This window comes from Lytechinus pictus, chromosome 10 (assembly GCF_037042905.1).
Source record: "Lytechinus pictus isolate F3 Inbred chromosome 10, Lp3.0, whole genome shotgun sequence".
Classification (NCBI taxonomy): Eukaryota; Metazoa; Echinodermata; class Echinoidea; order Temnopleuroida; family Toxopneustidae; genus Lytechinus; species Lytechinus pictus.
The window spans coordinates 16,554,057-16,575,224 of NC_087254.1; the positions used below are offsets into that span (position 1 = coordinate 16,554,057).

The window sequence follows — 21,168 nt, forward strand, 5'->3', positions numbered from 1 at the left end:
TAGAGCGGTGACATGTTATAGAGATATCTGCATTTTTGTTGAAACATTCGCCCTTTGAAACTCCACAATTTCGAGGTTATGCGCAAGAAGGAATATTTTCTCCCGTTATAACCGTTTTCTCCTCCTGTTTTGCGATTGAAATGTTTACAATCAAATTTGATCATAGCGAGGGAGGCATTTAATATGACTCAAAGAATTCCCTTTTCTTTGCCAGTATGACAAAACCTTTCAGCTTCGCGCGGGAAAGGATCATTTAATCACTTTTTTAGCTTTTAAAATTACTTTCGAAAAGAAGGTTCAGAATCACAATAAAGTTAATTGTATTGGAGCTGATAAACTGAGGTACTGGAGATGAGAGAGACATCTTCTTTTGATTTTAATTTCGCCACATACGCTGCACTTACCGCCTCACCAAAATGAAATCCTGGCTATATGGTTGTAAGAGTGAATCTTTTGAGGTTCTTACCTATAGATACCTATGGATGCTTCTGAACGCAGTCTAAGACTCTATATTCAGTTCCAAATTCTGTCTCCTCGGATCATGTCCTGGTGGGTCAGCATCAAACTTGTACTTCACAGGTTCACATCTCCAATACTTATCCAGTCCATTCTCGAAGCTGTGGACACTGGGTGTATTTACTAATTCATTACTTAGGCTCATTGTTCCGAGGTTTCCTCATTCTTATGTAAAAAGAATTCTTACGTTTCTCAGTTACTGACCTCGGAATGTACAATTTTTTATCATGACCTCTGGTAGGCCCATGCACCTGACCCAAATCTGGCACTACCTCTTGGTCATACCTGTGAAATAACTTGGATGTTTCGATCATAATTATCTCCTCGCGCACGGCGATGCTAATGTAGGAAATTTTAGTTGAATCAATCTTTGTTCATAATAAGGTTCTTACTTCAGGTACCAACTTAGTGGCCCTTTCTTTGTACATTTTCTATTGCTTGAATATGTTTCTTTAAGTATGGACTCCATACTGCATGAGCATACTCCAAATGAGGTCTACTTTATGCTTTGTATAGGAGTAAGAAGTTCTCCTTGTGAAGATAATGAATGTTCTCGATCCTAATTAGATTCATTAGCCTATTGGCTTTACTTAGTTTGACTGAAAGTGCTGGTCAAAACTAAGCTTTGTGTCGACAATCACTCCTAAATCCTTACTAGTTTCAACTTGTGATAGATTATGTGAGGCATTATCATGTGTCATTGTATCATAGTCATTGAATTCATCATTCTTGATAATATGAGAACCCATCTCCCATCTGCCCCCCTCCCCAGTGGATTTCACCGGGAAAATATCTTATTTAAAAAACTGGAAAAGGAAAATAATGGAAAAACAGAAAAGGGAAAGAGAGAGAGAAAGAAAGAAAGAAAGAAAGGATTAAGGAAGGAAGAAAGAAAGAAAGAAAGAAAGAAGGAAAGAAAGAATTTCGAATATCGCCAATATTATTATAAAATCCCCTAACCTAAATCCTGAGACCTCACGTTATTCGTAACCCCGGTTCGTAACTAGTATTATCAAAGATTGTCACAAGAGGGCAGCAAATAAAATCCACGAAGACTAGATCGACTGGACTCCCTGTATATTCTAGCAAAGCCAAAGAAGCGAGAGCCGATGCGATGGTAAGGTATTAGATTTTGGCTGTTAAATTACGCTTTTACGATAGACCGTGAGAAAATGTAGTGAGAGAGTGTTCTATGATATTTTCTGCTTAACTTGAGGTATAATTTTCAACATATTTCGTTAAATATGTCTTTTAAATATCTAGGCCTACTAGAATAATCAAAATGTTAAGTCGCCGAAGTTTGGACACCCAAACTCCACTCCTAGTACCAATGAGGTCCAACATTACATGTATGGACCTCATAGGCGACATCAGTAGTATTTTTGGTTAGAAATCTCTGAGAACAGGATATTTATATATTATATCACAAGTACAAGCTATATTCCTGTCTCTTATTTAAATTATAATTTTATAGTGTAAATGCATCGTTAGCAACAAAAAAAATGAAAGAAATGAAGGGGAACTTACATTTTCACGGCTTTTTCCTGATTTTCTGGGCAGCTGCTCTTCTCTTCTGACTCGCGATCGAAGCTGATATGAAGATCACGTGATTCGCGTTCTCGTCAGCTGATCGGTTGGTTATTCTTTTTGTCAGACGTTGATAATATATATTTTATAATGCTAGCATTCATCGCTAATTTAGGTGAAAGAGATTGAAGTTAAACAGCGCCAGGTCGGAATCATAATTATTTTGGAAGAGTTTATTTATACACTCGATCTCATACCTGACGTAGACGGCGCTATTCAACAAATGCACAATCTTCAATATAAAAAATAAAACAGAAAGAACGCCTTGAACACAGGCCAAAATGCCTAACGATTTCTCCGCGGCATTAACAACTATCGTAAAGGGCGCTCCATTTATCAATAAAGATGGATGCTAAGCTGTCTATGGCGACAAAATTTGCCGCAAATATTTACGAAGAATTGTGAGAAATGGTCTGAAAATGCAACAAAAGAACCGGTGAGTACCGATTAAACATTATCAATTTATTTAATAGAACATATTTAATGACTACAATGTAACAATTTCTAGATAATATTGCTTAGTTCTAAGCTAGGGCGGCCCAAATGCGCGTGAGTGGAGTCCCAGTTTATTAGCACGGGTAAGTATTGGGGTGTCGCCTAGAGTGCCCAAACTCAACTAACTAGCCACTAGTCTAGGGAAAATTGTGTCATTTGATTGTTAAAGGTAAAGTCCACCCCAGAAAAATGTTTATTTGTACAAATAGAAAAATCTAACTAGCGCAACTGAAAATTTCATCGGAATCGGATATGAAAAACAGTTTTTAAAGTTTCGCTTATTTTTCACAAAATCAGTGACGCGCGCTAATCTAAAGGGCACTAGTATTCAACCCGTTTGGAGAGTTTCCTCAAATATATAGAAATATATAATTTACCTGAATTTCAGACCCGTCTTATTTCCAAGAGCAAATGCTGGTTATTCTTTTTCCGTTATTTTTTTCTTCAACCAGTTGACTGTGTGCGCGGGCGATCGAATTATACGGCGACGGATTTTGGTACTAGTATTCAACCCGTCGGTACTAGTATTCAACCTAGCGATGAAAGATGGCCCTGTCTCTCAATCTGCCCTTGTCCCATCCGACTATGGACTAGACCATTTGAGATGAGATCATGAGACCAAACAGGGAATTAATCAAAGCCAGAGACTTAGGATGGGGGATCGGGTGTCCGGACACTTTATATTTTTGAAGCCTTCTTTTTTGTCTTAAGATTACACTAAAAATATGAATTCAATAGTTGTAATCATCTTCTATTTTGTTCTCTATAATATTTTCTAAAATTTTGTACTAAAATTTGATGAAACTTCGCTTGTAATTTTTTCCAAATGACTTTCTAAAATTGTTCGTCCGGACACACAACAACTGGGTATACATAGATCTAGATCTAATTTAGCAATCTAAACCCTTTTGAGATTTGCTATCAATCCTCACTAGGTTGAATACTAGTACCATTCAGTGCAAAACGCCATCGCCGCATAATTCGATCCTCCGCGCATACAGTCGACAGATTGACAAAGAAAATATTGACAACAGATTACCCTGGAAATAACAAAGGTATGAAAGTAAGATAAATTCCCTATTTCTAAATATTTTGGGGAATATGTCAAAATCTTTGAATTATGCCGGGTTGAATACTAGTACCCATACGGTAATATGAGACAGTCGACTCTGTCACCTTCAGCACTAGGTCTAGGAGCTATTTCTTTTGTTTTTTATTGTTTCAATTAAGCCTAGATATCTAGGCCTATAGGATGGGGGGTCGGGTGTCCGGATATTTTATATTTTTGAAGCCTTCTTTTTTGTCTTTGGATTAGGGCCTACACTAAAATATTAATTCAAACAATACTTGTAACTTAATCATCTTCTATTTTGTTCTTTATAATATTTCCTAACATTTAATTTGTAGGATGGGGGGTCGGGTGTCCGGACACTTTATATTTCTGAAGCCTTCTTTTTTGTCTTTGGATTACACTAAAATGTGAATTCAATAGTTGTAATCATCTGCTATTTTGTTCTCTATATAGCCTATTTCCTAACATTTTGTACTAAAAATTGATGAAACTTTATTCGCTTGTAATTTTTTCTGAATGAATTTCTAAATTGATCGTCCGGACACACAACAACTGGGTATACTAAAAATTTATGAAACTTCGCTTGTAAATTTTTCAAAATGACCTTCTGAAATTGATCGTCTGGACACACAACCTGCCCGGACACACAACAACTGGGTATACGATATTTATTTTTTTACAGATTTGACAATGAGGACCAACTTGACTGAAATCACTGAACCACAAAGTATCAAACAATAAACTAGTATACCCAGTTGTTGTGTGTCCGGACGATCAATTTTAGAAAGTCATTTGGAAAAATTTACAAGCGAAGTTTCATCAATTTTTAGTACAAAATGTAAGTAAATATTATAGAGAACAAAATGGAAGATGATTACAACTATTGAAATCATATTTTTAGTGTAATCCAAAGACAAAAAAGAAGGCTTCAAAAATATAAAGTGTCCGGACACCCGACCCCCCCATCCTACATGTTAAGAGAGGAATTCATTGATGTTCCACAGAACTTCCACTTAAAAATGAGAATATTTCATTTATCTCTAGGCCTAATGTTAATTAATAAAATACAAAAGAAATAGTGGATGACGTCATCAATCTCATTTGCATACTGACCACTTTGACCAGGATGTTTTGTGAAATTAAACGAAACTTGAAAATATCATAATTTTCTTATTTTCATCCGATTTTGATGAAGTTTTTAGTGCTATGCTTGTTGGATTTTTCCATTTTTATTTAAATCAACTTTCTTTTGGGGTGAACTTGTCCTTTAAAATGTTTTTAGACACTGAAAATGCATGTTTGCCTGTTTTGTAGGCCTGTGAAGCTGTATGGAGCATAAAGGTGGCCCAGCTAGCTAGAGAGAGATGGAAAAAAGATGAAGAACAACGGACAGCGATTTCTACGAAGGCACTTGAAGACAGAGCAGACATGAAATCAGCAGCAATGGGTAAGATTGATTCAGTAATATCAATAAAACTTAATGCAGGATTCTTCTGTTAAAGTGCTGATTTGACTCATTCTGTGTACTGTAAGAACTTTTTACTTATCTGCATAGTCAATATTTTATTGGTAGAAAGGAGCATTTTTGTCTCACCTGCATAGCAGAGTGAGACTATAGGCGCCGCTTTTCCGACGGCGGCGGCGGCGTCAACACCAAATCTTAACCTGAGGTTAAGTTTTTGAAATGACAGCATAACTTATAAAGTATATGGACCTAGTTCATGAAACTTGGTCATAAGGTTAATCAAGTATTACTGAACATCCTGCCCGAGTTTCATGTCACATGACCAAGGTCAAAGGTCATTTACGGTCAATGAACTTAGACCATGTTGGGGAATCAACATCAAAATCTTAACCTAAGGTTAAGTTTTTGAAATGTCATCATAACTTAGAAAATATATGGACCTAGTTCATGAAACTTATACATAAGGTTAATCAAGTATCACTGAACATCCTGCATGAGTTTCACGTCACATGACCAAGGTCAAAGGTCATTTAGGGTCAATGAACTTTGGCCGAATTGGGGGTATCTGTTGAATTACCATCATAACTTTGTATGTTTATGGATCTGATTCATGAAACTTGGTCATAATAGTAATCAATTATTACTGAACATCCTGTGCAAGTTTCAGGTCACATGATCAAGGTCAAAGGTCATTTAGGGTCAATGAACTTTGGCCAAATTGGGGTATTTGTTGAATTACAGCCATAAATTTGAAAGTGTGTTGGTCTAGTTCCTAAAACTTGGACATAAGAGTAATCAAGTATCACTGAACATCCTGTGCACATTTTAGGTCACATGACCAAGGTCAAAGGTCAATGAACTTTGGCCATAATGGGGGTATCTGTTGAATTACCATCATAACTTTGAAAGTTGATGGATCTGACTCTTGAAACTTGGACATAAGACTAATCAAGTATCACTGAACATCCTGTACGAGTTTCAGGTCACATGATCAAGGTCAAAGAACTTTGGCCACGTTGGGGGTATTTGTTGAATTGCCATCATATCTCTATAAGTGTATTGGTCTAGTTCATAACACGTGGAAATAAGAGTAACCAAGTATCACTGAACATCTTGTGCGAGTTATAGTAGTTTTCAAAATCAGCACTGCTGCTATATTGAATCGCGTGATGCAGGTGAGACGGCCAGAGGCATTCCACTTGTTTCAAATACCGGTACTGATGAAAGCAGTGACTAAATTTAAAATCAAAGTTGAAAAGGTTTACTGAGATTTAAATGTGCAGAACTTTTTTTTGCTTTCAGTGACAAAAAGATTTGGCCATGTGTCATGAGGTCACCCAACAAAAATAGTGGTGCTGTTAGTTCCATATCTTGGTTAATTTGTACAGTTATTCCTACATATTTTCAATTTCAAAGGAATTATGCCAGCAAGTTTGGTATCATTTTGAAGCTGAATTCATTGGCTAATAATATAGAAAGTTTCATTGATCTAGGATAAATATAACTTAGTTACGTGTCTTTAAAGACATAGCAACAGGGGTGGTGCCGGAAGCGGTGCCACCTGTACAAAATCAATGGGGATTCTCAATATTTTTTGTTATTTTGGGTAAAACGTTAATATTTTTATGAAAACTTGACTTCCGACTACATATTTGGTATCAAATTAAAGCCCGAACATTCCTTTTTACTGTTAATTAATTGAAAAATAGGTTTGGCAATGTCATTGCCATGTAAAACAAAAAACAAGGTAAAATTATTGAAAGAGAATAGAAATTGTCAAAATTTTTCCCTTTTCACCAATATTCTTCCATATTGACACATATTTTCTTCACAGTTATTCTTAATTTGAATGTAGCTTTTGTGTAAAAACAGAAAATGTGATTTCTAATATTCTTTAGGATGAAAGTGATACTTTGTTTTGTTACAGATCTTAAGGTCAAATGACACAGGCCAGAGGCATTCAGACCAACAATATGTGAAGAATTTGGTCTAATGCTAATTGCAATTTCCTTTAAATTGTTTTATACCTAAATTATTAATCAGATGAACACAGCAGATATACCCACCATGTAATGGTAATGCAGGCAAAATATCACACACAATATATTAATTTCTTTATATTAAAAAAATGCGTTCTGGTTGATTTTTAAGTAACCATAAACCCAATAAAATTATACATTGTTAGAAAGGTTTGACTCTGTACTGTACAGAAATGATATGATTGTTTTGGTCAAAGGGAGACTATACAAATTAATATGATCATAAACATGAGATTTAAAAATATATCAATATGTTTCTAATTAACACAATATAACACTTATGTTTTACACCTAATGCTATTTCTGAGTTCATATTTAGATTTCCTTTCAGACAATATGTACTTTTATATTAGTTTATAGTTTATAGTTAGTTATATAGTTTGAAAGGAAAAATCACTATGTAACACAGAAGTAGGCGACCTCATGACACATGACCATTATTGACAGGTGATATTGATAATTTGCGCTGTTGCTGCCCTCGATGATACTGATATAGATGATGATGTTAATTAATAAGGATGTATACCAGATGATGAAGATGATGATGGATGATAACATGGTGAAATGATGATGATGACGATGATGATGATGATGATGATAATGATGATATTGATGAGATGATGATGGGCTATTCCACGGTTAGTCACGTTACATTTGGAGACACCTTGACTCATACTTGGAGCTGTAACTCCATTATTATTGATAGGAACTAAAGATCTCTTTATCACAATATAGTACGCAGTCTGACTATCCTTTGTATATCATTATGCTCCTGGCAAATCTTTGAAATGTGTCGGTTACTCATGTTACATGATTTGGACATGCATAAAATGAAAAGTGGACATAAGTGAAAAGTGTCCTCATGCAAGGCTTTTATGAAAGTTTATTACATCCATTTCAAAGAAGTATATTAGGGAGACAAATTTGTATATATTTCAAAAAATAAAGAACACATGGTTTTTACTAGGGGTGCAGATAAAGTGGTTACTCACGTTACGGTTCAGATGGGCTATATGTACAAAGACACATTGAGCTCATGTCCACCAACATATGGAATTGCCCTGATGATGATGATGATAATGATGATGATGATGAGATGATGATGGTGATGATGTTGGTGAAGAGAATTATGAAAGTGATGGATGGTGAATTGGTGATGGTAATGATGATGATGGTGATGAAGATGATGATGATGATGATGATAATGATGTTGAATTGGTGATGGTGATGATGATGATGTTGAATTGGTGATGATGATGGTGATAATGATGATGATGATTATGATGAAGATAATGATGAAGGTTATGATGATGATGAAGGTTATGATGATGGTGATGATGATGATAATGGTCGATGCTGATATTGACAATTACTCTAATCTTCCATCCATCTAAATTAATCTCCAGACAATGATGATGATGTGAAAGAGCACGACAAGATCTGGGGCCTGTTTCATAAAAGACTTTCAACTGTTGCAACTTTGCCATTATTGTAACTACCATGGTAACATGGCTCAAAAGCCAATCAACATCGAGGTCTCAGTTACAATAATGGCATGGTTACCATAATTGTAATTCTTTATGAAACGGGACCCATGGAGGAACGCCATCATGACAGTCAGAGGGAGAGGATCTTTTCCAGTACAGCTCCTGATAAACGATCTTGCTTGGAGAAACAGAGAGAACAGGATGTGAGTGAGAAGATTGCTCTTCATCTTCCTAATGCTGAAGGAGGCAGATCAGATATTACAGTTTGATCAGAGGTTATTCAATCTGTCAAAGGTAAGAATCCTTTGAGGGTTGACAAATCAAAGGTCTTAACAGTTATGGTCGATGATTTTTTTATCAGTTGTAACTCAGAGTGATGGCTTTCTGTAAGAAGTGCTTCACAGAGTGTGTGCAATATGAAGTTAAATTGTGTCAATTCTCCAAGGTTTTCAGAATGCGTTTAGCCCGAATTCACAAAGGTGGTTTTGAAAACCCACGGTTGAGTCCATGCTTTATGCAGATTTCCTTTATAAATTACACTTAATTTAGCTCGTATCGGGCGTGTGTATAAAAAAATGTCCAATGCTAATGCGCGCTTTTGTCACAGTGCACCAAATTGACGCCTGTTACCATGGTTAGATACGCTATTATATTCATGAGTCCACTGTTTGAAGAGTGGACTCGTTAATTCAAAACCGTGGACTCATGAATAACATAGCGTGGATAACCACGGTAAGAGGCGTCGATTTGGCGCACTGTGACAAGAGCACGCATCAGCATTGGACATTGTTTGATATACGCGGTAAAATAAGCGTAATTTATACAGGAAATCTGCATAAGCCATGGACTCAACCTTGGGTTTTCAAAACCACCTTTGTGAATTAGGGCCTTTGTGTTTGTTGTGATTTTGGTCATATAGAGAGAGAAAATATAGTTCAATATCACATATGATGTACATACACAATGAAATTCCTGGTATGTACATGTAATATACAGACGAGCGTTAAGGTGTCATTTGAACATATTTAGATCCCTGCTGGTTGAGAAGAACTCTATTGGTTTCAGAGGTCCATCTCTTGAAGGTGCAGGTCAGGTTCGAATTATGAGTTGAATTTGATTAAAGGAGAAATGTATTGAAAATCGTAAAAATGGAGAATCATATATCAAATCAAAGGAGAAAATAAGGAGAACACGGTGGTGTACATCATTTATCATGGAGACCGATGGAACTCAGTTAATTGATAGTTTAAAGTTCTCTCTCTGAATGCTTCAAACACGCAGAATTACGTCCGCGAAATTGGGGATTTTTTATGACGTCACTTTCTGTACGAGAGGCGTGATTGGCTCTCCCACGTGAAGCTCCACTTGCATGCAAAACCTGTTGTGAGGGTACGTTTTCTCCACATTGTCACTGAATACTTCGATCACGAAATGAAAGAAAACCCAGAATTTTAGATTTGGATTTTCAAATTGATGATTTTGAAGATGAAGAGAATGATGATGAAGTGAACAGCAATTAAAGTGACGTAGTTGGGGGTAAATTGGGGGAATCGATGATGAGGAGTCGGACAATTCAACTTGCAACACGATCACATGCCGATTCGCTAACTCATGCAGCTGCTAAGTGCTAGCTACACCGCGCGTGCCAAATTGAATTCACGAAAATGACTTACCACACTGTCCAGACAGAGTCTCTTACTTTTGTGACTATGAAGAAGGAAAATAATGATAAAACTGTACTTACAAATAATTGAATGTAATCCGAACCTGAAGGCAAATCAACTCAACGAATAGCAGCAGACGATATGCACCGATGATAAACTTCATGTGGCTGGGATAGATTGTCACTCGTTCTGTTAGATGTAATTTTTATCTCATTAATTTGACAAAATTACGAAACTCGGGGAATTATTTATCTATATAAAAATATAGTAACATCTCGTATAATTTTTAAATTACGATAAAACGTTTTTTGAAGGAAAACGTTGAGGTAAATTAAAATTAGATGTAAAAGATCCCCAACATGCGTAGCTTGATTGAGAGCTGTGCAACACGTACATAGATCTACTCTCTCAGCCAAGGCGAGCAAGTAATACGGCATGTTTGTGATTTTGATTACGATCACATATACGAGCTTTTAAAAGGTTTTATCGTAATTAAAAAAATAATACGAGATGTTACTATATTTTTATATAGATAAATAATTCCCCGAGTTTCGTAATTTTGTCAAATTAATGAGATAAAAATTACATCTAACAGAACGAGTGACAATCTATCCCAGCCACATGAAGTTTATCGTCGGTGCATATCGTCTGCTGCTATTCGTTGAGTTGCCTTCAGGTTCGGATTACATTCACTTGTTTGTAAGTACAGTTTTATCATTATTTTCCTTCTTCATAGTCACAGAGGTAAGAGACTCTGTCTGGACAGTGTGGTAATTCATTTTCATGAATTCAATTTGGCCCGCGCGGTGTAGCTAGCACTTAGCAGCTGCATGAGTTAAGTAGCGAATCGGCATGTGATCATGTTGCAAGTTGAATTGTCCGACTCATCATCATCGGCGTAATTCCCCCAATTTACCTCCAACTACGTCACTTTAATTGCTGTTCACTTCATCATCATTCTCTTCATCTTCAAAATCATCAATTTGAAAATCCAAATCTAGATAAAATTCTGGGTTTTCTTTCATTTCGTGATCGAAGTATTCAGTGACAGCGTGGAGAAAACGTACCCTCGCAACAGGTTTTGCATGCTAGTGGAGCTTCACGTGGGAGAGCCAATCACGCATCTCGTACAGAAAGTGACGTCATCAAATTCAAGTCAATTCAGAGACCGATGCGAGGCATATTTCGGAGAGGCATTTTGAGCGTTTTTTAATCGGCGATTTTCACCTTATGTATTATTTTCGTTATTTTTGAATGACCCACTGATAATCCCCACATCATTACCTTTCCATTGACATATAATAAGACCACATTCATAATCAATATAGTTCTCCTTTAAGGTCAAAGGTCAATGAACTTTCACACTACTTTGTTCCTCTAGTAACATGAAGTTTATTATTTTATACTTTTTAACACTAACATTTTACTTCAGAACTCAGTACTCTCTATACCTGAACCAGATTTTGTATTTTACTTGTTTATTCTTTAAAAACTGTTGTTATTTATTTAATGAGCTATAGTTCTTGGCACCATTTATAATATTCACACAAATTTGCCAATGGTACAATAGAAAAGCTGTCAAAGTTTCTTAAAGGAGAAATATATTGAAAATCGTAAAAATGGAGAATCATATATCAAATCAAAGGAGAAAATAAGGAGAACACGATGGTGTACATCATTTATCATGGAGACCGATGGAACTCAGTTAATTGATAATTTAAAGTTCTCTCTCTGAATGCTACAAACACGCAGAATTACGTCCGCGAAATTGGGGATTTTTTATGACGTCACTTTCTGTACGAGAGGCGTGATTGGCTCTCCCACGTGAAGCTCCACTTGCATGCAAAACCTGTTGCGAGGGTACGTTTTCTCCACATTGTCACTGAATACATCGATCACGAAATGAAAGAAAACCCAGAATTTTATCTAGATTTGGATTTTCAAATTGATGATTTTGAAGATGAAGAGAATGATGATGAAGTGAATTACAACAAAGTGACGTAGTTGGGGGTAAATTGGGGGAATCGATGATGAGGAGTCGGACAATTCAACTTGCAACACGATCACATGCCGATTCGCTACCAACTCATGCAGCTGCTAAGTGCTAGCTACACCGCGCGTGCCAAATTGAATTCAAGAAAATGACTTACCACACTGTCCAGACAGAATCTCTTACTTCTGTGACTATGAAGAAGGAAAATAATGATAAAACTGTACTTACAAATAAGTGAATGTAATCCGAACCTGAAGGCAAATCAACTCGACGAATAGCAGCAGACGATATGCACCGTGCCGATGATAAACTTCATGTGGCTGGGATAGATTGTCACTCGTTCTGTTAGATGTAATTTTTATCTCATTAATTTGACAAAATTACGAAACTCGGGGAATTATTTATCTATATAAAAATATAGTAACATCTCGTATAATTTTTAAATTACGATAAAACGTTTTTTGAAGGAAAACGTTGAGGTAAATTAAAATTAGATGTAAAAGATCCCCAACATGCGTAGCTTGATTGAGAGCTGTGCAACACGTGCATAGATCTACTCTCTCAGCCAAGGCGAGCAAGCAATATACGGCATGTTTGTGATTTTGATTACGATCACATACACGAGCTTTTAAAGGGATGGTCCGGGCTGAAAATATTTATATCTTAATACATAAAGTAGAATTCACTGAGCAAAATGCCAAAAATTTCATCAAAATCGGATATCAAATAATAAAGTTATTGAAGTTTAAAGTTTAGCAATATTTTGTGAAAACAGTCATCATGAATATTCATTAGGTGGGCTGATGATGTCACATCTCCACTTTCCGTTTTCTTATGTTATTACATAAAATCATAATTTTTTCATTATTCCATACTTGTGTAAATAATATGTCTCCCTTATAATGAAATAAGTTGCAGCAATAAATATCTAATTCACTAAATCAGTTGTCAATCCAATTTTTCTAGTTCTTGGAGGAAAAAATTTGAATAAACCTAATTTCATATAATAAAATACAAAAGAACAAGTGGGGATGTGACATCATCAGCCCACGTAATGAATATTCATGACGACTGTTTTCACAAAATATTGCTAAACTTTAAATTCAATAACTTTGTTATTTGTTATCCGATTTTGATGAAATTTTCAGCATTTTGCTCAGTGAATTCTACTATATTTATTAAGCTATAAATACTTTCAGCCCGGACCATCCCTTTAAAAGGTTTTATCGTAATTTAAAAAATAATACGAGATGTTACTATATTTTTATATAGATAAATAATTCCCCGAGTTTCGTAATTTTGTCAAATTAATGAGATAAAAATTACATCTAACAGAACGAGTGACAATCTATCCCAGCCACATGAAGTTTATCGTCGGTGCATATCGTCTGCTGCTATTCGTTGAGTTGCCTTCAGGTTCGGATTACATTCACTTGTTTGTAAGTACAGTTTTAATCATTATTTTCCTTCTTCATAGTCACAGAGGTAAGATACTCTGTCTGGACAGTGTGGTAATTCATTTTCATGAATTCAATTTGGCCCGCGCGGTGTAGCTAGCACTTAGAAGCTGCATGAGTTAGGTAGCGAATCGGCATGTGATCGTGTTGCAGGTTGAATTGTCCGACTCATCATCATCGGCGTAATTCCCCCAATTTACCTCCAACTACGTCACTTTGTTGTTCATTTCATCATCATTCTCTTCATCTTCAAAATTATCAATTTGAAAATCCAAATCTAGATAAAATTCTGGGTTTTCTTTCATTTCGTGATCGAAGTATTCAGTGACAGTGTGGAGAAAACGTACCCTCGCAACAGGTTTTGCATGCAAGTGGAGCTTCACGTGGGAGAGCCAATCACGCATCTCGTACAGAAAGTGACGTCATCAAATTCAAGTCAATTCAGAGACCGATGCGAGGCATATTTCGGAGAGGCATTTTGAGCGTTTTTTAATCGGCGATTTTCACCTAATGTATTATTTTCGTTATTTTTGAATGACCCACCGATAATCCCCACATCATTACCTTTCCATTGACATATAATAAGACCACATTCATAATCAATATAGTTCTCCTTTAAATGTTACCCTTCAGATTTGACATGCAGTCTCTTCATGACTGCAATATGCAGGCGAGACAACGCTTGGCGTTTGCCTTGTCTTAAATGAAAAAAAAAAGCCAATCACACTGAGTCTTCAAGAGACAATGAATGTATGAATATACATCATATCTAGAAAATATTTTGAAGAAATTTGCATGTTAGATGTTGCTGGTCGTCCATAGCTGTGATTGATCGGATCAGCGCAACTCTTAAGGGCCCTGTTGTAATGTTTTGAGTCTTATTACATCCTTTTATTTGCTTCAATAATAATAACAATTGGCATTTATATACATGTAGCTCTTTATCAATCAACGACCGTTCAAAGCGCTTCACAATTATTATTACCCGGTCACTGGATTCATAGCATTTCAAGCAGCCTGTTAGGTGCACACTTGCTAATCCAACCACAATGACGGTTGTTTCCTACCGGTACCCAATTAGCACCTGGGTGAGAGTGGCAATGTGTGGATTGACGCCTCGCCAAAGGACGCTAGGCCATGGTGGGATTCGAACACACAACCCTCTTATTACAAGGCGAGAGTAAGAACCGCTACACCACTGCGCTTCCACGGCACTACAGACATCGTAATTGATGAATGCCAATTTTAAATTATGCTCATAATATTTGTGATATGATGAACAATCACTTCTATTTTTCTCCATTAGGATTGGGTTGATTTTTGTGACATACCAGAACTATTACTGTATCACTGTGTTTTCAGCAAAAATGGTGTCTGCAAAGATTCACTATAGGTTTTCCTGTCCAATTTCGTCAAAATTTCAACCTATTTAATGATGTAATAATTCAATTTACAACTAATTTGAATGACCTATGAGATCAGCATTTATATTGCCAAATACTTCATTTAATTTTATTCTATTGGCACGCGATTTCATGGTTATCTCATTTAAACATGTATAAAGAACGATCAAATTAAAATAGCTGAAGAAGTGTTTTCAAATTTGCACCGGTACCCTCCTTGCGATTGTTTAGGAATTCCACCCAAGAAAAATGTTGATTTGAATAAATAGAGAAAAATCTAATTAGCAAGACACTACTGTAATTAAACATCATGATGTGTTGCAACTTCAGGCCTGTTAATCTATTGCTGATGATATATGAATGTGATGTCCATGTAATGTTGGTAAAAACGTTGATTTGTACTTCAACAAATCCAGAAATGATTTCAAGATTAAACATGAATTACTATGGTAGGAGACCGTCCTCACATTGACACTACAATCTGAGCCATATCGGAATAAATCTCCATGTAAAATACATGTAGATAGTTGACTTGATACCTACGTTATATGGACATCTTGTAATTTTTTTTACCCAACCTGATGGACTGGGATAAAGTCAATAATAATTTGCTTGCAATTTTCTATGAATAAGCACAGCAAAGTGTTCAATCGCCAACTTTAAAATTTATGTCACATTTATTACATTCCTCTCACGTGGGTATGAAGCCTTTCTGCCAAAAGGAAGAACCCCTTCCCTCGCAATGTATTTTTGGCAATAGGAAACACCCTTTCTAATGAGGGCACCATTACACAAAACTTAGCGACTGATTGTAGGGCTGTTTTCACTCTTGATTCCATTGATCATTATGTGCAATCAAGCATTCAAATCAATTTTTACGAGCGTTCAAATCAACTTTACAAGCGTTCAAATTAACTTTACAAGCGTTTAAATCAACTTAAGATGCGTTCAAATCAACTTTACAATCGATCATAAAGCTTTGTATTACGAGACCCGTGGCTAAGAGGCATTCTTGCTATTTTGGTTAATTAGTGACTGAATATTGTGTAAGTGTTGAGTATATCATTGACTATTAATGATCATTTCACTAATATTACTCTTCATTTTTGTGTCATTTTGCTGTAGCCATTATAACAAGGGAGAGAGAACCTGAGAAGAGTATGGACGGATTCACTTTCCGGTTTGTCTTGTCGAAACTAAAGGACCTATCGACTTTTAAGCGGAGGCTAAGGAGACAGTGAAGGCACTGGTTTAATGTAAGTCAAGAACATGCATCTGGTGACAATACACACTTCCTGCTGTACTGCCAGCTGGTTGATTACCATGCATTCATCTCAATTCTTATATAAATACAGTAAGTCAATATTGTCACCATAAAACCAAAGTATGCTATGATAAAGCTGATGTTCCTTTTTTATGTCATCCAACAGAATTCAGGAAGAAAATACATCTTTTTGTAAAAGTACACATGTCAAAATATCTTATTTTTATCTTGCTTGAAATTAATGTCTGTAAATGATTCAGATGCATACATAAGTTTTTATAGCAGAGTGTCCAAGTTTATTTTAAATTCAAATGCACAGATAAAATGTGATATCATACAAGATATCCAGGTGGTTAATTTCGACATCCATTATTCATTGAAGGAAGGGTTATGGACATTACGTCACCGTTGCATGGATATTACACATTTGTAGCACAAAGACAACGATCCTCAAATGTCTTTGTGTACAGGGAAGGATAAGGGTCAGTTGTGGAACATAGCCAAATCACATCACTGCTACCCACTCCTATGGATAACATAAATCATATCTACAGTACTTCCAAACTGATGTGGGAGCAGAATCAATGACATGTCTGAACAGACTTTTCTAACACTTGTCAAGGTTGCATGTGTACAAGACTGTGTAAATCGCTATAGATGATCCACGCTCTACAAGCAATGCTTTTTAGTGGATCCCCTCATTTCCATACATGCTTAATAGTAAAAAATACTATTTTTTTTATACAAGCTTTTATTATATAATTATGCTGAGGTAAAATTGATCTTGTACTCATACTTTGATTTGTATCTGTATTTGATTTATATTTGTCATGGAAATTAAATAAACTTATTGAATCTTGAATCTAATTACAGCAAACTTTGAAAAGGGAAAGGAACAACATTCACCGGTAGTACATCTGTCCCGATTCAAACTTTGATTAATTTCCTGTGAACATGTGTCACAGTACAATGAATGTTTTCGAAAAGGAAATGTTGTTTATGATATTTTATTCTTTCACTTTACACTTGCAGTCGTGCAACACAGTGTTTGCAGCATGGATACGCCCCTTATCTGGTGTTAAACATCTTCCAAGTATAAAAGAGAGAGATAGTCTACCAGAAACAAGGACGTGACACAAATCTTGAAATCTTCATCTACATGGAATATCTGGTTTGAGAAAATTTGGTGTTTTCGGGAAGTATGACACAAAACAGACAATGGATTTGACACCATACTCTTTGTAGACACCCTTCACCTTGTGTATTATAATCTTAGTATCAAATATGTGACTCGCATATACATGTATATGCATTCACTACTCATAAACCCATTTTTGTTATGTATTTTATGATGATTTTTTATGTAGTGCCAAGGAGCAGGTCCAAGCTGTTATTTCCAGGGGTTTGAGAGTTAAGCTTTTTAGCTGATATTTAGCTTGTTTTCTTTTTGGTTTTGATTATCAGCTAAATGTGAGCTCATTTTACTTTTTTTCTGTACAAAAATGTGGTAGCTCTTTCAAATTCAGCTTATTTTCATTACTTTTCAGATCTTTTTATTTGTCATCACTCAGACCCCTGTATTTCTTTGCTGATAATATACATGTATTTTATATTCGTTTCATTTAAATGCGTGCTTTGTAATATGATATTTAATATATAAAGAATAGTTTCTTGGAATAATTTTGCTTAACCCTAATAAGACTGGCCAGGGTATTTTTGAGATTTCGTCCGGTGATGGCTCAATCACAAAAAAAATTGCATCACCCCATGATGTAATCTACAATTTTATTTTTCAAAATTATTCTAATTTACTTTTAATTCATTTTGCTTATTTATGCATGAAAGTATAATTTGGTCAAGGGAGGCCTTTAATGTCCCCACCCCCAGTCTTTTTAGGGTCAAAGTTGGAAATATTTGCAAGTATTGTGAGGCTTATGCTTCATTAGAAATAAGATGGTGTTGTAATTTTTGGATTTAACTTTGGGCCACCGCACACCTTACGATTGGTACAAATATGTGACCATTCTACCATCCCTATTATAATAAAAGCGAATTGAATAGTGATGACGTCATAGTAACCGTACGATTGTCTACAATTTGAAACCAATTTTGCCTTTACTCCAAAATTACGGCTTGCAATCATCCACAATTGCTTTATTAGTATTCTTACAGTTAAATTGACCCTCAAATAAAATAATCAAAATGCCATTTTTCCAAATTTGGTTTGTGGACCAGTCATAAGATGTGCGGAGGCCTTACAACTTTATCACAATGAAATTTGTATTTTTTTGTGCTGACTATTCTGCAAAAGTGGAACCAAAGGTTTTCCAGAGTTTTTCCCAATTGTGTTTTATCTCTGGTTTTTTACCCTCGATCTACTTGTCGTAGAATTTTCAGCACAAAATCCCCCCCCCCCTCCCCCCGAAATTTGTGTATAATACCTACATGTATATAATGTTTATTTTTCCTTGAAAATTACTATCATTAACAGATTCTGTCCAGTTTTTGGTCAATTATTACATCAAGAACGTTTATAATATGAACATTTTCAATTTCAGTATTATCTATTTCAATTGCTAAATTAGAGAAATGGAGTATCACAGAATACCATGTATTCAGTGTTTGTTTTGGCCGCTCAGCAGCAAACAAAGTTCATTTTAATCCAATTAAATTAAAAACAACAAATAACCAAGTATATTTCCGTACTGGACATGTTAAGGGCAGAAATATGAGGATTTAACATTGATTTGAAAAAAAAGGTAAACTGTTTGCGTTCAAAGAGCTAATTAACCAGTCAAATGCAACACCCCTGTCACCATAGCTCCTGAGCTTGAAAAGTAGTATCACATTTTTAGGGGAATCAAAAGCTTTGCTTTGGTCAACGAATCAATTTTTTTTTCTCAAATTTTCACAGTCCCAGTTATTCATGGTGCCAATCGTGTGAGGGTTTCTTTTATTATAAAAAAAACCCTACTGTATATAGTGTTCAAATAAAATGATTTTAGGTTTATATGTGATCTTAAATTCATGAAAAGTTTATATGACAGTAACATAAATATTCTGGGGAGTGTTTCACAAATGGATTAAAACTAACCATAAACAAAGTCATGCTTCAGTTTTCATACGTGTGCACATGATAGTTGATGGTTAGATTAATTGATTAATACGCCGTAGAGCGCATCTGATCCAACCAATATAGGGATCTGTTTTTGTTTTTTTTTCACATGAAAATGGAAATTTAAGAGCAATTTTTAGTCACACTTAGTCTTTGTGAAACACCCTTCAGATTTCTCTTATATATAAGATGTACTTGTATGTCAGATAGCTTGGACCTGCTCTATTGTGTACGATTGTCTGTACTGTAGTCTGTATACTTGCTTTGATTCATGATTTTATTTTTCTTTCTTGAAAAAAAATGTAAGACCAGCAGTCCAGAAGATTCATTCAAGTTGGAGGACCATAGCAGTTGACCTCTTTGATGGGGTAGGCCCTTGACCCTCACAAACATGGCTTCCAGTCTGGTTTGAGCCGGGATCGTCCTGCCAGAATCACACAATTAGTGACGTCACTACCGAGAGATCTATTTTTCAGTGTGCAGAGAAGGGCACTGGACACTGCTGTGCATAGTATACAACGCTGATAATGTAAGTGCTTTATTCTTGATTTTAATGATATTCTGCGTAGCCAAGAGTATGCGAGACAATGCAATCAGTTATTGGGCAATTATTACTCTGAATTATTGTGGAAATATTGGGGAGCAGTGTCACCCAGACTGATTTTTATCCATATTGTACCTTAATTGCAATTTTTAATTCTTTACACTTTCAACAATCTTAAGAATAAAATTCTTTAAAAAAAATCCATTAAAACAATCCCAATCCCAAGGCAAGTTTGATAAATTTTTAGGGACCTATACAAAATCCTCATTCTGCATACAAAATCCTCACTCTTCAAAATTATTATTTTTTAACAACTGTAGCCCCTGCTTTTTACCATTACTGTTAATTCCTCATTCCTGTTTTCCTCTGTGGGCTATGTGTGTCAATCTGTTTTATCTTTATTGTAGTCTCTCTATTCTCCCTTGTTTCTGGCCGTTCCCTTTCTTATTCCTCAATCCTCTCTCATTCTCATTACTCCACCCTCCTCCCCTCACTTTTCCCTCTTCTCTCACCTCGACAATATTTTAATTATCTGTTGATCCATTCATTGCAGTATCTTCTGTACTTCCCTGTACTATCTGCTCTAGCTGTTGCTCTAAATCATCTTTGTTTCACACCGTTGCAACATGCTATTATCCATGACTGATATAAGAAATGTGCTAAGAAGACACACCAATTTTTTTTAAAGGCAATTATGATATTCACTTACTTTGATCTCATTTTTACATCAATTGCAAAGCCATATGAAAAAGTTAGTATAAATTATTTTGCAATAGTTACTCCCTTTTTCTGTACATGTTTATTTTTTAGACAGACCAATTTGAATTGATATTTAAACTTTACCCTAACTCACTCCCCATTCACCATGAACGCTGAGGTGTATCCATCACATAATCACAGAACTTGTAGAGATTTAACGGCTTGCGGCGGAATGACATACGATACTGTGATGAAGGTAGATTCTCAATATCGGTTTGTCTTCCAAAAAACTGTATTCACTCAAAAGTATAAAGTTTTCATCCATTTTATGAGGATTGTGTGCTTTAATGGTTTTTTCACAATGTGTA

The 21,168-nt window shown here is 35.6% G+C and overlaps 1 long non-coding RNA gene across 2 annotated transcripts; it reads left to right on the forward strand.

Moving 5' to 3' along the window:
- Positions 1-1,559: 1,559 nt before the first annotated feature.
- Positions 1,560-20,767, forward strand: LOC135155662 (uncharacterized). Of its 2 annotated transcripts, none has more exons than XR_010294827.1 (5): positions 1,560-1,633; positions 4,985-5,117; positions 8,581-8,955; positions 16,304-16,434; positions 17,475-20,767. It is a non-coding gene; the product is annotated as an uncharacterized LOC135155662 (long non-coding RNA). The 2 variants fall into 2 exon arrangements; XR_010294828.1 differs by having other exon boundaries at positions 1,586-1,638.
- Positions 20,768-21,168: the final 401 nt, after the last annotated feature.